The sequence below is a fragment of the Rhinoderma darwinii genome, chromosome 1 (assembly GCF_050947455.1).
Source record: "Rhinoderma darwinii isolate aRhiDar2 chromosome 1, aRhiDar2.hap1, whole genome shotgun sequence".
In the NCBI taxonomy this organism is placed as follows: domain Eukaryota; kingdom Metazoa; phylum Chordata; class Amphibia; order Anura; family Rhinodermatidae; genus Rhinoderma; species Rhinoderma darwinii.
The window spans coordinates 487,290,628-487,307,874 of NC_134687.1; the positions used below are offsets into that span (position 1 = coordinate 487,290,628).

The window sequence follows — 17,247 nt, forward strand, 5'->3', positions numbered from 1 at the left end:
TTAGTGAAAGCGGGTCTCTGTCACGCAGGATCCACCTGTTATCGATCACATCTAAGTTATAAACTTAGATGTGATGGATAACAGCTGAATCCTGCATGTTAGAGACTCGCAGGACCTGCTGACACTGAAACAGTCAATCCAGCGGACCTGACGAATACAGGATTCAGTGCAAGATACAGTTTCTCCGTATACAGGATACAAAGCAGCTGTATCTCAAAAAAGTAAAAGTTATTAAAATGTAATTACAAAGTTGCACCAATCGCACTGGTACACATTTATATTAGGGAATGTTCAGACGTGGCAGAATCACTGTGGAATTCCGCTGCAGATAGTCTGCAGTGAAGATCCGCAGCAGACTGTTTTCCATTACTTTCTATGGCTTTTTAGGTAACTTGCAGACATTGCGGAAAAAGCCATTGCGGAAAATAGGCTGCGGTGCAGAATTTTCATTCCGCTGCATGCATGGCCGCCAGCGGAGAAGCAAATTATTTTCACTGATGATTTCAGCCTTTGCAATGCAAAGGCTGAAATCTGCCGCACGTCCACTGGGAAATCCGCAACGTCTGAACAAACTGTCAAATATGCAAATGTCGCTGCAGATTTCTTGCGTAATTGCCACGAATTTGCAGCAAAATCTGCAGTGGGAAAATTCCGCCACAAATGAACACGCCCTTACATAAAAAAAAGTTTTCAAAGGTTTACAGAGCCTTTAAGCCTTTCATTAATATCCAACAAATATTTACACCACAATGGCTTTGCATCATTGAATGTTCATTGTACAATACAAAAGTTCTGTCAAACTGATGTAACTCACAAAATTCCCCTGCAACTTAAAGATATTTTATTGACTGTTGAGGTGGATGGGAAAAAATTATTGCGTTAGTGTCTCATATAAAGTGCAGAAGTGCAATATTAAATACTATTAGGACTTGGAGCACAGCAGAAAATTTCATCAGCAGTGGAACTCATTAGAGGCCGTTACAGAACTGAGATCTGCCAACAACTCAATGGATCTGTTATTGCTGCATTTTTGCCAAAATATCTGTAGAATTGTTCTTACAATTCCAAAGCTCACGACAAAAATGATCCCCAAATAAAAAACAAATTTATAAATCACGCAGAATAGTGTGCGCGTGTGCGTGTGCGTGTGCGTGTGCGTGTGTGTCGTGTGTGCATAAATGGCTTTAGATTGTACAGTAGTTTAAAAAAAAAATATCACATTTTTATAATGGTTTCTTTTTATGATGCGATGTGCGCTGTACAATAGTTTTTGTTCTTTTCTTGAATATAAATTGCATCCAGTATTTAAACAGTTCATATTGAAGTCATTATGTACAGTATATGCAGAGAAAGAAGCAGGAGCAGTGACAGCACACTCTCCAGCACAAATGGCAATTAATGAGTTAAGCAGTAGGCAGTGCTGTGGGCCTTTGAATATAGTGCAGCTGAGTGGAGCTGCAGCAAGGAGAGATCTGGATAGAGATGTTAACTAAGGGAGATCAGAGAACCTTACAGGACTGCTAGGGACATCGCTGGCTACTATATTCAGAGGCTGGGGGAGACCTCCAACCTCTCCAGCTGCTTCCTGGGGGTGCCAGGTGAAGTGGGATCCCCTCTTCAGCACTGCAAGAATGGACAGCTATTCTCTGGAACCCAAACCTGGGAATTTCTAGGAGAGGTTTCTGCAGACTTGCTGCTTTCACATCCTCTGTGAGCTTAGACCTACTCTGAAACTGCTGAAGCTGCTGTATATCTCTGCTCTCACCCAGAACAAGACATGAAGAAGCCAGGCTGTGGACATTCACCTGTAATATCATGCAGCAATTGACAGGATAAAGGTCGGAGATGCCTCTGTAGATAGAGTAGCAGCCTGTGTGGAGTTGGACAGCACAACCTGACAGGTAAGGAGCGCACAGATAATATACTATGCATGCTTGGCTTATTATCCCTGTTTAATGATGCATTCATATACATAAAATCACTTAGCTGAAATCATGAGGTCCAAATGTTAAGGCTTAAGACAAGTACACTGTCTGGACAAACTTTCCAACCAATCTGATGTATAGCTGGGTTATTCCTTATAGCTGATCCTTGGTAGAATCAAAGTGTTGGTCAGTGGAGAAGAGAATATCTAAATATGTGCTCCCCTGTATAAGATGGGAGAATTGGATCCCCAGGTGGGTGATATTTGGGAAGATCAACTCTACCTCTATATGGTGCTGATGGCTGAAATGCTTCTATGTACCTTCTCCTCAGCTATAGGCTGTGCTTTATCTGAAGGGGACAGTATGGACACTCTCCTGTGTTCTCAGATGAAAGCTTCTTCAGGTTTACAACTTAGGGAGATATATATTCTACAGTGTTTATATGACAGTGAACTGGAAATTCCACTATTCATGCTGGAAAAGGTTATTACACAAATACAGATGAAATCTGGTCAATTCTAATGTAGCAGTAAATAAAATGGAATCTGGTTTAAAAGGTTTTAGATTTATTCAGCCAAGTTTCATGCTAGTTAGGTTCATGGCAACTACAGCAGTGTCACAGAGTGAGGCAGATGGTTGAACGACAGGTGAGCAGGGCAAGTGCTGCAACCAGTCACAATCCTCACAAGCAGGAGTTTGTCTTGTACACTCCAGCACACATCAATGTGCAGACTGCTGCTTAATGCACCAATGCTTTTCATAAATCTGTGCTCTCTGCTTCTAGCTGATCCTTGCAGAACATGGAGTTTAAGCAAGGCTAGTTTTATGTATTCCTGCAGCCTGAAAATTTCACAAACCTTTTGGGACCGTAGTCTGATTTATTGAGCAAAATATGAATGAGCTGCCTACCGGGCAGCATGTCATAAGAATACTACATAGCATACAGTTCATTTATTGTGCTGTTGTTTTTAACATTTCATAAATATTTAATTCTTAGAATAAAATGCATAATAAATGCAATAGTCTGTGAATTTATTCTCAACACCTATGTCTTGGCAAACAGAACATCCTTGATACACAACTAAGGTGCTGAAATAACTTCTAGTTTACCGACTGCCATTGGTCAAGTCATTGGGACTTGGGTATTACGAAGTTGATACTATTGTGTCTACAGGTATAACGTCTTTCTCCCTGAGATTAATCACTTAAAGAAATATTGCTTCACATATGAAAACTGTTCTTGAAAAACTCCCTTTTTTCTTTTTATCCCTGCGAGCAAACTATTTCATTGAGGTCAAAGCCTATTTTCATAATACACATCTCCAGCAAGAGTTAAGTAGAAGTGCTTGTGGTGATGAAAGGGTGGCATTGCCAAATTCCGCAAATTTGAGCTGCAGCGGCGGTCAGACACTAAGAAGATTATTGGCATAGTCTGACAAGGATTATGGGTGATATACCATAATATGACAGGATTTAGCATGTGGTGCATGCTCATCAATAATATCTGTCATTTGCAGAGTTTGTCTCCCTTATTATGTATAGAGGTACATCTATTCTGGCAGTTCTAGTCTGCATCTGCTGCTGTATAAAATGATCCATGTCTATCTATCTATCTATCTATCTATCTATCTATCTATCTATCTATCTATCTATCTATCTATCTATCTATCTATCTATCTATCTATCTATCTATCTATCATCTATCTATCTATCATCATCTGTGTAATCTATCTATCTATCTATCTATCTATCTATCTATCTATCTATCTATCTATCTATCTATCTATCTATCTATCTATCTATCTATCTATCTATCTATCTATCATCATCTGTGTAATCTATCTATCATTTATCTATCTATCTATCTATCTATCTATCTATCTATCTATCTATCTATCTATCTATCTATCTATCTATCTATCTATCTATCTATCTATCATCATCTGTGTAATCTATCTATCTATCTATCTATCATTTATCTATCCATCCAGTTAATTAAATATATATTTAGGTTTTGATACTATGTACAGAAATTATATAAATGTTTGGCTAAAAATTAGAATTTGCGAAAAACATAAACTAGATATCTACAGTATATTATGTGTTAACATTTTAAATGTTACAGTCAAATAATAAAGATTCTTCCACTGAAGGGTTAGCAACATTTTTTATATTTTTTAATTAAACAATGAACTGAATGGATAGGAATCTTACCATCACAGATCAAACCCAAATCATTAAAAGAGTTTAGTAAGTGACAGCTGTCACAATGTCATATTGATAGAGCGTTTGTCTTCATTCATTACCATTCATCATTATTTCATCCCATGATAATACAACAGAAGAGCCTACGCAATACAGCAGCTATTACTAGATATCTGCCTAGTTTCAACCTGAACTGACTCTGAGGGCAGCACGCTAGATCACGGGATGGATGTCTGGAAAGGTGTTAGTGGGTATTAATTATTGATTGCACTGACCAATGGTTTTCACACTCATATAAATGCAGAGTATGCCTGGCACTGTGATTTATAAGCTGGAGTTGGTTTGTCAGAAATGCAGTTTTTGGACAGAATCACATTTGTATTTTTTGGGCTAGCGATGTGATTTTTGCGAAGTTTTCTTTAGTAAATAATGCAAGTTTCTTTTTTCTTTATTATTACACACATTTGTTTGCTATTTTAGAATTTTTAGGCTTATAGTTTGAAAATAATAGTTAAAAAATATGCTTTTTTACTTTTCAGCAAAAAATGTTCTGGTAATAATATAGTTTTACCCTAAAATAGACCTTTTATTCGTGATCGTCATTGTCTACTGTAAAATTTGATATATATTACTTGTCTATTTTAGGGTAATTGGGTCAGGCCTAGTGTTACAACAATGATAAGTGTGGGGAACTTTTTTTGGGGGTGATTTTATGTGTATTTATTATTTTATTTAATTTTACTTTATTTTACCTTCATTTTTTTTATTATTATCGGTTGTCCCTTAAAAGTCAGAAAATATTTTTTGGGGACCATATTTTTTTCCCTTTTACACCATGTTTTTCCACTGTAACTGGGGCTGCATAGCATCCCCATTTGTAGGGGAAATCACCTATTGTCACTATTAGGTATCCCACTAATGACATCCCAGCGATTATGTGATTGGTCTCATGATCACAGGGATCAATAGAGCTCTGTGTTCAAGAGAACAGTGAAGACAGAAGCGGTGAAAACCGCTTCTATTCCCTCTCCAGGGTGCCCGACATTTCTCGGGCAGCCAGCTAAAGTCTGCGCTGTAGATATATTGTGGTGCGGTTTTTAAGGACCTGGAACGCCCGCCGTATAAATACAGTGGGTGGTCGGCACCAGCTAATATAAAGTGGTTATTGTTCTCTTTTCTCTGTCTATGTTGTTATATGTGCTTGTATGATATTTCAAAGTTGAATAAAATATGTGTAATTTATAATAATCATGTACCAGCGCAGAACTGTACAAAATCTGTTACAGAAAATGCACACAATTAGAAGCAAAGAGGTCCAGCCTTTTCTCGTGTGCCAATATTGTTTTATTTAGGGCATCAGTGTGGTCCTAGACACCTATTAATGTAATCCTCTGTATCTGGAACCATTCTTCCACAACATAGTTCATCAGGATGAAGTCAGATATCTTCAACGCCTTGAAATTCCATTGATTGTCATGGAGCTCATTTGTCTTATTGATGACACTAGAGCCAAGTGATTTGAACAGCTATATTTTTATACTTATCTAATCAAATCACAAATGCTGAATTATAGTCATTAAGCATGTAATCTTAAAAAGTTTCCATATACGCCACCCCAATAGCCACAAATATGTAAATTAAATATATAGTAGCCTTTATTCTAACAGTATGTCATGTTGGTGCCAGCCTTGAAGACTTTCTGGGTTATTAAATAAATATAAAATCCAATTACAATGTACAATTTTATCACTTTTTAGTTCATGGCCTTCCTGGTATGGTTGCCAGGAAGGTCATGAACTAAAAATGTGATAAAATGCTCTTTGCCTCTGGCCTAATGCTAATAGACTTTTTACCGCAAATAACCTATGAAATTTTATCACCATAGTGCAATAATTGATGAAAATGGCCTTTGAGACTGAGGGTGCTTTTACACCGGCCAATTTTGGTCATAACAGCAAGTGCCGATGAATGAGACACCTCGTGCGCTCGTTTGCACCTTTCACAAGGAGCTATGATCAGTAATGTATGGAGAGGAGTGAACGTTATTACGATGGCTTGTCCCCATGCATTTTCATCATGTCGGCAGCACATCTCCCTGTTTACACAGAGAAATGTGCTGCTGACACCGATAATATTATCTGCTGCATAATCAATACGATCAGCCGAACGTTTACTCGTTCATTGGCTGATCGTTGCCCTGTTTACACAGAGCAGTGATTGGATACAAAAGTTCATATGAACGCTCAATTTCCCCATCATTGGCTCGTTTAAAAGGGCCTTAACTTTTAGTGGATAAGCAGAATTTTCAGACCGTTGTGTGCAGGACTAAACACATTTTACTTATCTTATATTCTGCATTAGTCATTATGTTCACCTTCTAAACTTTTAGTTACATGCCTTCTCTTCCTATTGATAAATCCAACTTTTCTTATATGAGTTACATGCAGCATATACTATAAGTCATACATACACACACACACACACACACACACACACACATATATGTATATATATATATATATATATATATATATATATATATATACACACACACACACACACACACACACTACGGCTTTAGATCAGCCACTAGCCCATTTTGTGATGAAATGATTAGTTGAATAGCTTCTTTTATTGGATTTCATGCTGAATATGTATATACTACCCAATAAACGTGACCGGTCTTACAGTCTATATTTATTAAAAACTATTTCCTTACCCAAAACCTAAAAATTGCCATATATTAGTAAATAAAAATTTAGAGCCGTAACCAAAGTTTGTTATTTTTGTTTCGTTTGCCTACAGGAATATTGAAAAACTGACAACAGGAAGTGCAGCCATATTGGTTGACACTTTTGAATGAGCTTCTTTGAAACTGATGACAATCTGTCATTCTGTCAGCATGGTAAATCAATAACAATATGACAGTGGTTGGAGCAGCTGAAGAATAATTTATAGTTAGTTTAAGGGAGTTTGTTTTAAAAGAAATTAGATAAATCAAGACGATTGCACAAGCTATAGTACTTTTTGACACATTTTAGAAAACATATTCAATGTCTTAATAAATATACCTGCATAGTGCAAATTTGACATCATTGAGTAGAGCAGCTTCACATTTTGAACACACAAAGCTGACAACATACAGTAATATCTTCATCAGTCATTTTGTGTGGAAGGTCCAGGCCGAGATGGCATTTTTGCAATGTCTATTAAAGTTGCACCAGGGGATTCTTTTTAAAGGGTGATGATTTTGATGAGGTGCATAAATTTTTCTGTAGTTGTGTGTTAAAATAAGACTTTATATTCAGGAAAATCGTTAAAATAAAATAGGGAATGGGAGTTAGTAAATGTTGGTAGCTTTATTGCTTTTAGCTGGTAGATAAGAGATATTTCAAACCTATACTTCTTAGAAGATGCACTATGTATTTCTATGGCGATCCAGATATCCAAGTGATCATTTGTTAATAGAATCCCAGGAATAAGTAAAAATATCCTTCTTGAGTTTGGTTGTATTCAGTAATTGTGAGCGATTTGTTTTCTACAATACCAATAAGATACAGTACTGGAGAGCTCAAATCCGACATGGACAGTCTTTGGCAGCTACAATGTTGTTTAGTCATCTGTAGGTTACCTACTTCAATCCAATTCATAATATAATCATGTGTAAAAAGAAATACAAAATTGACAGATTGCCTTTTCTTTGAAGAAAAAATCTCATCCATATTTTGTGCTTACAGATAGTTAATGTTGTGAAATTCTACAACTGATTATTTTGCAAGTGAAACCTTTATTTGTTTCATGGTCTCGGGGAACTCTTTTATATAACTCCTGTGTTATTTCTCGTACAAGGCCTATGGGGGTGGTACCTAACACAGGGATTTAAAAAAACAAACACCAAAGAGAGAATCCTTGTGTCAGGCACCACCCCCTCAGGCCCTGTACTAAAGCATAATACAATACTTTATATCTGATTTGCTCAGATGATTCTTATATCTTTTATCTGTTTATTATGCCAGAACAGAATAAGGATATAAATTCAGGATATGGTGTTTCTATGCTACTTCATAAACAATTCTTCAGATTAGCTACCAAGATGAACATACATGAAATGGTGCATCACGCGCATGTTCACAGGACAGTATATTATTACCAACATCTCATTTTCTTAAAGCCATTAGAATATAAATATTCTTGTTCTACATCAGCAAAAATGAGGGGATGTATCTACGGAAAACATTTCTCTGCAGACAATTTGTGGCAGGAACAGATATATCACATATTGAGGGGAAAAAAATCAATTCAAGAAATAAATGAAAATCTGCACGGTGGAAATAGAAAGACAGAATACATACAGATAATTTAAGCTGTCCACCCAGAGAATATATTCAGCAAGTAAAAATACAGCTGGAAGACAGCAGACAGCATATGGTCGTGTACATTTTCTGAGACCAATCTTAAAGTTCAATAATATTCGGTATGTGAAGCAAGTTATAGAATAGCACTCAACAACATAAGAATATAATCAGTATTTTAGGTTTGAAGAGAGAGATAAACCCAGCATGAATATTACTGCCATTCTGCAGATAAAAGAATGCAATTGATTTTGTATAAGCCGAATGTGCCTTTCCCTCAGAACACAAGATGTCTTCATATTTTAAGATTTCTCCATGCGTTTACCAACGGCTAAAAAATTGAATACAAATAAAAATTATGTTAATTTACAGGTCTCAGACACTACATTTTAACAACCAAGTGTCCCTGTAATCAGTTGTTATCTTATAATTCTGTAGAAATGGCAGCACTAGGTGAGACTGCTCTATTGGTGAGCAGGCCATTTAGTAGTAGGGGGTAGGGGCAATGCATGTAGGCATACTGTAGACTGGTGGTTTGTGGAAGACAGGTTAACGCGATGTTAGATGATATTAGCAACTAGAATAGGGGAAGTTGTTGGGGTTGCATGGGATTAACAACTACTTGACAAAATAGTAAAAATAATATTAATGAACGTGTAAAACTGCATGATAATATAAAGGGGAAATCCAGTCAAAATGATCTTCTGATACACGTTAAAAGATCACACTGGGTTTAGTGCTGGGACCACTATTATTCAACTTATTTATTAATGATATAGAGGATGGGATTAATAGCACTATTTCTATTTTTGCAGATGACACCAAGCTATGCAATATAGTTCAGACTATGGAAGATGTTTGTGAATTGCAGGAAGATTTAAACAAACTAAGTGTTTGGGCGTCCACTTGGCAAATGAAGTTTAATGTAGATAAATGTAAAGTTATGCACCTGGGTACGAACAACCTGCATGCATCATATGTCCTAGGGGGAGCTACACTGGGGGAGTCACTTGTTGAGAAGGATCTGGGTGTACTTGTAAATCATAAACTAAATAACAGCATGCAGTGTCAATCAGCTGCTTCAAAGGCCAGCAAAATATTGTCGTGTATCAAAAGAGGCATGGACTCGCGGGACAGGGATGTAATATTACCACTTTACAAAGCATTAGTGAGGCCTCATCTAGAATATGCAGTCCAGTTCTGGGCTCCAGTTCATAGAAAGGATGCCCTGGAGTTGGAAAAAATTCAAAGAAGAGCAACGAAGCTAATAAGGGGCATGGAGAATCTAAGTTATGAGGAAAGAATAAAAGAACTAAACCTATTTAGCCTTGAGAAAAGACGACTAAGGGGGGACATGATTAACTTGTATAAATATATGAATGGCACATACAAAAAATATGGTGAAATCCTGTTCCATGTAAAACCCCCTCAAAAAACAAGGGGGCACTCCCTCCGTCTGGAGAAAAAAAGGTTCAACCTGCAGAGGCGACAAGCCTTCTTCACTGTGAGAACGGTCAATTTATGGAATAGCCTACCACAGGAGCTGGTCACAGCAGGGACAGTAGATGTCTTTAAAAAAGGCTTAGATAATTTCCTAGAACAAAAAAATATTAACTCCTATGTGTAGAAATTTTTTACTTCCCCTTTCCCATCCCTTGGTTGAACTTGATGGACATGTGTCTTTTTTCAACCGTACAAACTATGTAACTATGTAACTGTAAAGTCATTGGACAACCAATAATTAAATATTACTGAATATCTGACAAAACAATAATGGAAATCTCTGAGCAGTGCCAAGGCAGCTTTTATAAAGCCATATCATGCTTTAAGCCCTTCAGTACGCAGCCTGTTTTGGCTTTGTGGCACAGCCGATTTTTTTCAAATCTGACATGTGTTACTTTATGTGGTAATAACTTTGGAATGCTTTTACATATCCAAGCGATTCTGGGACTGTTTTCTTGTGATACATTGTACTTTATTGCAAAAAAAGGAAAGTTTTTACCGCTCAACGGCACTGCAAAGTGAGTCCAATGTGTAGTTTATATGAACAAGCTTTCCAGTGGTAGCAATAGACAATACATGAACCAGTGTAGGTATAGATAGTACCGATGGTATTAGTGGTTCCATAAGTATGCAGTGGATAAATCGACGTTTTCCAATCTGGAAAAAACCTATGTCTCCAGTAGGGAAAGAAGGAGAACAATAGTGCAATACCGTACAACAAAATGTTCGTCACACAAGTTTTATTGCATACTTACAAAACAGGACAAGTATTCAAGATCATAAGATAAAAACATGTGCGGCACGCCAAACAATCTCTCTATTGTTTTTTTTTATAGTGTCCACCATGGGCTATACATGACAATTTAATTCTACAGGTCGATACTAGTACAGTGATACTATATGTACATAGTTTTTTATTATTTGCAGTGTTTGCACAAAAAAAAAAAACACTTTTCTAATGCAGTAATTTATTTTTTGTGTCACCATATTCTGAGAGCCATAACTTTTTTATTTTCTAGTCAAAAAAACTGTGTAAGGGCTTTTTATTTGTGGAACGGGTTGTAGTTTTTATTGGTACTATTTTGTGATACATGCGACTCTTTGATCACTTTTTATTCTATATTTTGAGAGAGGTGGTGACCAAAAAATAGCAATTCTGGCATTGTTTTTTTTTTTGCGGTATACATTTCACCTTGTGGGAAAAATAACATTATAGTTTTATAGTTTGGGTCATTACGAATACGATGATGCCAAATATGTGTACTTTTTTTAACGTTTTCAATTTTTTCCTATAATAAAAGACTTAATCAGTTTGTTTTTTTAACTTATAATTATTTTTTTTACACTTTTATAAAACATTTTTATTAACTTTTTATTTGTCTCACTAGGGGACTTGAAGACCTGCAGCACTGAAGACTTGGGGGACTTGAAGACCTGCTGAGGCTGACCTCCCTGTTCCTGATGCACACTGTCACCGACAGTGTGCACCGGGAACAACTCAGTGACTTCCTATCACTCTGACAGCCTGCGAGGACCAGCTGTAGGCGTCCTCATAGGCTTCTGTACATGGTAGACCCAGAGGCCATTGTCTGGCCTTTGGTTGCCTTGACAACCATCGGCAACCCCCGCGATTGCATAGTGGGTTCTGCCGATCTACACCAAACCCCTTAAATGCGGCGATCGTAATCGGTTGCTGCATTTAAGGGGTTAATTGACAAAATGGCGATGGACCTCTGCCTGTCAGAGACAGCTGACCTCCCGGTTCCCAGTGCACACTGACCAACAGCGTGCACCGGGAACCACTTAGTAACTGGAGTGCGAATAAACTTCCCACCAGGATGTACAGTTGCGTCCTGGTGCGCCTAGGGGTTAAATCAGTGGTGGTCTGGGATCACAGACTTCATCAATGTAATCTTCTCACGTGTATTACCAATTACATATTAGAAACTTGTTATCACTAGTTTTCCCTTGTACAAATTAGTAATAGCCTGCCATGGGTTCAATAAGGACCATGGAATCTAAGCTGGAAAAAGAGGGACGCCCCCTTCGACGTCTTATCGACCCCTCCGAACACGACGTGATCGCGGGGTGCCATTGGTTGTCATGCCAGCCTGGGGGTCTAATGAATACACCCAAGGTCTGCCATCTATGTGCTTCTATTAAGTCATCCAGAGGCAGGAGTCTGTAATAATCACTATATACTGCAATACATTAGTATTGCAGCATATCGTGCAAGTGATCCAACGCTCGCTGGTTCAAGTCCCCTAGGGGGATTTAAATAAAACTTAAATACAGTTAAATAAAAGTTATTTTATATATTATAAAAAAAAGTATATATAAGTATTATATATTTACTATACATATATTATATATTATTTATTATACAGTATATTTACTATATATAAATATTTCTATATTTATATACAGCAAAAAAATATATATATTTCCTCCAAAAGCTATGTAAAGGAAAAAAAGCAACAAAACTGGTATTGCCCTGTCTGCTAAAGTACAAACTATTATAATATAACATTATTTAAGCTGCACGGTGAACACAGTAAAAGTGCTAGAATCACTGTTTTTTGGTCCCCCTCATCTCCCATAAAAAAGTAAAGAGTGATCAAAAAGTCTTGTGTTCCCCAATAAAAACTACAGGTTACTCTGCAAAAAAACAAGACCTTACACTGCTCAATTGATGGAAAAATAAAACAGTTATGACTCTCAAAATATGGTGACACCATTTATTTTTTATTTTTTAGCATATAGTTCTTTCCTTCTAAAGCAGTAAGACATAAAAAAAATACATATATATAAATGTGGTATCTCCGTAATCATACTGACCCACAGAATAAAGTTAACATGTAATTTTTACCACCTGGCGAACGGCGTAAAAATTAAACCCAAAAAACAATGAAGGAATCACTGTTCTTTTCCAATTCCATCCCACAAACAAAATTTATTTTCAGTTTCCAAGTATATTATATGGTACAGTAAAGGGAGCCATGAAAAACGAAAACTTGTCCCACAAAACACAAGGTATATCGTCAGAAAAATAAAAAAGTTATGGCTTTTGGAAGGTGGGGAGGAAAAAGCAAAAACGAAAAATGAAGAATTGCTGTGGAGGGAAGGGGTTAATCCAGATATGATACAAACAAAATTAGGCAAAATAAGGGTATCCATACTACCATTACCAAGTGGCTTATACACAAAGTGCTAAATTTAGTTATTACTGTACCCAGTGTTTCTAATATTTAAATCTAAAATTTAAAAACTCTGCTTGGTCATTCACATTCATATTTTTTTCTTCAGTCTAACATTTGTTACTTTAATATTTTTAAACATTTATTGGAATGAATAACATACTTGCACAGACTTACGGTAGTATTTACAGATGTGTAAACTGTCTAGCAGTGTTACAAACAAACACATACATACATACATACATACATACATACATACATACATACATACATACATACATACATACATACATAGATATAGCATATACGTGCACACTTGTCCTTCTCAATGAATTAGAATATCATCAAAAAGTTAATTTATTTTAGTAATTCAATTAAAAAAGTGAAACTCATATATTATATAGATTCATTACACACAGAGTGATCTATTTCCAGTATTTTTTTTCCTTTAATGTTGATGATTATGGCTAACAGTTCATGAAAACCAAAAATGTAGTCTCTCGTAAAATTAGAATATTGGATAAAAGTTCAAGATTGCAGACTCGTGGTGTCACACTCTAATCATCTAATCAACACAAAACACCTGCAAAGGTTCAGTAGGTGACACAATTATGGGGAAGACTGCTGACTTGACAGTTGTCCAGAAGAGGGTAAGCCACAAAAGGACATTGCTAAAGAGCTGGCTGTTCATGGAGTGCTGTATCCCAGCATATTAATGGAAAGTTGAGACAAAGGAAAAAGTGTGGTAGAAAAGGGTTCACAAGTAACAGGGACAACCGCAACCTTGAAAGGATTGTCAAAAAAAGGCCATTCAAGAATCTGAGGGAAATTCACAAGGAGTGGACAGCGGCTGGAGTCAGTGCTTCAAGAGCCACCACACACAGATGTATCCAGGACATGGGCTACAACAGTCGCATTCCTTGGGACAACGCCAGTAGTGTCTTAGCTGGGCTATGTGAAAAAGTAATTGCTCCCTTATGTACTAAATCCAGTTAACCAAATTCAATTGTCAATTGGGTTAAATTTTAATAGACACACCCAGGTATGAATACTGCCAGGCATGTTGAATCTAAACATCACTTAATAGAACCTGTCTGGCAATGTGAAGTTGGATAGAAGGTCTCAAAAAGCAGCACATTATGCCACGTACTAAAGAGATTCAAAGAAAAATGCCAAACAAAGTTATTGAAATCCGCCAGTCTTTACAGAGTTACAAAGTCATTGCTAAGACTCTTGGACTCCAGCGAACCACACTGAGAGCCATTATCCACAAAATGAAAAGAACTTTGAACAGTAGTGAACCTTCCCAGGAGTGGCCAGAGTGGCAAGGTAGCATTAACTCTCCCATGGGTATCAAAAATGACATCCATGGAAGAGTTGCAAGGAGCAAACCACTGCTGACCAAAAAGAACATAAAGGCTGATCTTGCATTTACCAAAAAACATCTAGATGAACCCAAGAGCTTGGTGATAATATTCTGTGGACTGATGCTCAAAGTTGAAACTTTTTGAAAAACATAGGTTATATCTGGTGTAAAGCTAATATCATATTCCACCTTGAAAACATCACACCAACAGTCAAACAGGGTGGTGGTGGTGTGATGGTCTGTTGCTGCTTTTCTACCGCAGGACCTGGACGACTTGTCATAATTGATCGAACCATGAATTCTGCTCTCTATCAAAAAATCCTGAAGGAAAATGTCCACCCGTCAGTTTGTGACCTGAAGCTCAAGCCCAGTTGGGGTTTACAGCAGGACAATGATCTTAAGCAAGTAAACCACTGAATGGCTCAAAAGAAACAAAATTAGGGTTTTGTAGCGGCCGAGTCAAAGTTCTGACTTAGATGCTGTGGCAAGACCTTAAATGGGCAGTTCATGATTGAAAACCCTTTAATGTAGCTGAATTAAAACAATTCTATAAAGAACAGTGAGACAAAATTCCTCTCCAGCAATATAAAAGACTCATTCCAAGTTATCGCAAATGTTTGATTGCAGTTGTTACTGCCAAGGGTGGCACAACCAGTTAAAAGTTTTTAGGGGGGCAATTACTTTTTCACATTGGTGATATAGGTTTTGAAATAATCTTTATGCTCAATAAAGGGAAAGATCATGTAAAATCTGCCTTTTCCGTATACTCATGTTGTCTTAGGCTGGGTTCTTACGACCTATTTTCAGACGTAAACGAGTCGCTTTTTTTTTGCCTCGTTTTACGTCTGAAAATAGGGCTACAATACGTCGGCAAACATCTGGCCATTCATTTGAATGGGTTTGCCGACGTACTGTGCAGACAACCTGTCATTTACGTGTCGTCGTTTGACAGCTGTCAAACGACGACGTGTAAAAATACAGCCTTGTCAAAAGAAGTGCAGGACACTTCTTTCAGACGTAATTTGAGCCGTTCTTCATTGAACTCAATGAAGAGCAGCTCAAAATTTACGGCTGTCAGAGAAGCCTCGCAAAATGTGAGGAGGAGCAATTACGTCTGAAACGAGGCAGCTGTTTTCTCCTGAAAACAGTCTGTCATTTCAGACGTAAAAGCCTGCTATCGTGTGCACATACCCTTAATCTTATATTAAAAATAATTGGATGATCTGAAACATTTAAATGTGACAAATTAGCAAAAATAGAAGAAATCGGGTGAGGGGAAAATACTTTTTCACAGGCACTGTATACTCTCTTTTACATCTATGACTTCTGCAGTCCATACCAAGTCCTAGAATTACATTTTAATTTAAGATCATAAATAAGTGAACACAAAAGGAAAACACTTTCCTTATCTGGAATTTAAAAATTAATATTAGGAAATGATGTACAATATTAGCTGTGAATTAAATGTATCTGGACTTGGAGTGAGGATGATCCTGTTTCACAGTCAATGCAAGTTTTATATTATAATAGACCTACTGTAATTAAATTCAAAATTTGGGCAGAAAAAAAGACATGCAAATTCATTGTGATTTACATGAAATTTACACCCTAAGCAAATTGCCATCAGTTAACTATTAACCCCTTAATGACCAGCCTATTTTAAACCTTAATGACCAAGGTATTTTTTATGTGTTTCCATCTTCGCATTCCAAGAGCTATTTTTATTTTTGCGTTGACATAGCTGTATAAGGTCTTGTTTTTTTGCAGAACAAGTTGTATTTTTTAATAGCACCATTTTGGGGTACATATTATTTCATGATTAACTTTTATTAACTTTTTTGGGGGGGGAATAGAAAAAAAACTGAAATTTCACCACTCTTTTTTGTGTCCTAAATCTACACCGTTTACCGTGTGATATAAATAACACAATAACTTTATTCAGCGGGTTGTTACGATTGCAAGGATACCAAACTTGTATAGTTTTTGTATGTTTTACTACTTTTACACTGTAAAAAATGCTTTTTTTTCAAAATTATTTGTTTTTGTGTCTTCATATTTGAAGAGCCATAACGTTTTTATTGTTCCGCCGATGCAGTTGTATGAGAGCTTTTTTTTTGCGTGATGACTTGTTGTTTTTATTGGTATCATTTTGGAGTAGATGCGACTTTTTGATGACTTTTTATCACAGGATTCATAGAAAACAGCAATTTTTCCATTGTTTTTTATTTTATTTTTTACGGCGTTCGCCGTGCAGGTTAAATAATGTAATGGCTTTATAGCTGGAGTCGTTACAGACGCAGCGATACCAAATATGTGTAACTTTTTTGCTTTATTTTGTTTTTTTAATAGTAAAGTAGTTTGTAAGGGGAAAAAGTGGGTTTTTCATTTTTTTTCTAAACATTTTTTTTTAAATTAACTTCATTCAATAAAGCCCGTTAGTGGCCGTCGTGAAAAGGCATATTGGCGGTCACTAACGGGTTAAAGAAAAGTGTAAAATGTAGCTGTCCTGAGATATTCCCATTAATTAGTATTTTTTAAGTGTTGAACCTTATGATCAGTGTTACTATGGAAGTGATATAGTGATTGCTATAGCTCTTACAGGTGTAGCCGTCTTTATCTTGACTTTTAACACATTAGATAAACAATGGCTAGATCTCTTATCTTGACTTTGTCAATGACTTTTTAATGGATTTTGTTGT

At 36.6% G+C, this 17,247-nt stretch overlaps 1 protein-coding gene across 1 annotated transcript in view; it reads left to right on the forward strand.

The window, feature by feature from the left end:
• Positions 1 to 1,377: 1,377 nt before the first annotated feature.
• WSCD2 (WSC domain containing 2) overlaps positions 1,378 to 17,247 on the forward strand; it is a 465,220-nt gene continuing 449,350 nt past the window's right edge. The window contains exon 1 of the mRNA XM_075835153.1: positions 1,378 to 1,901. The gene's annotated coding sequence lies outside the window, so the exon portion shown is untranslated. The remainder of the gene's footprint in view (positions 1,902 to 17,247) is intronic.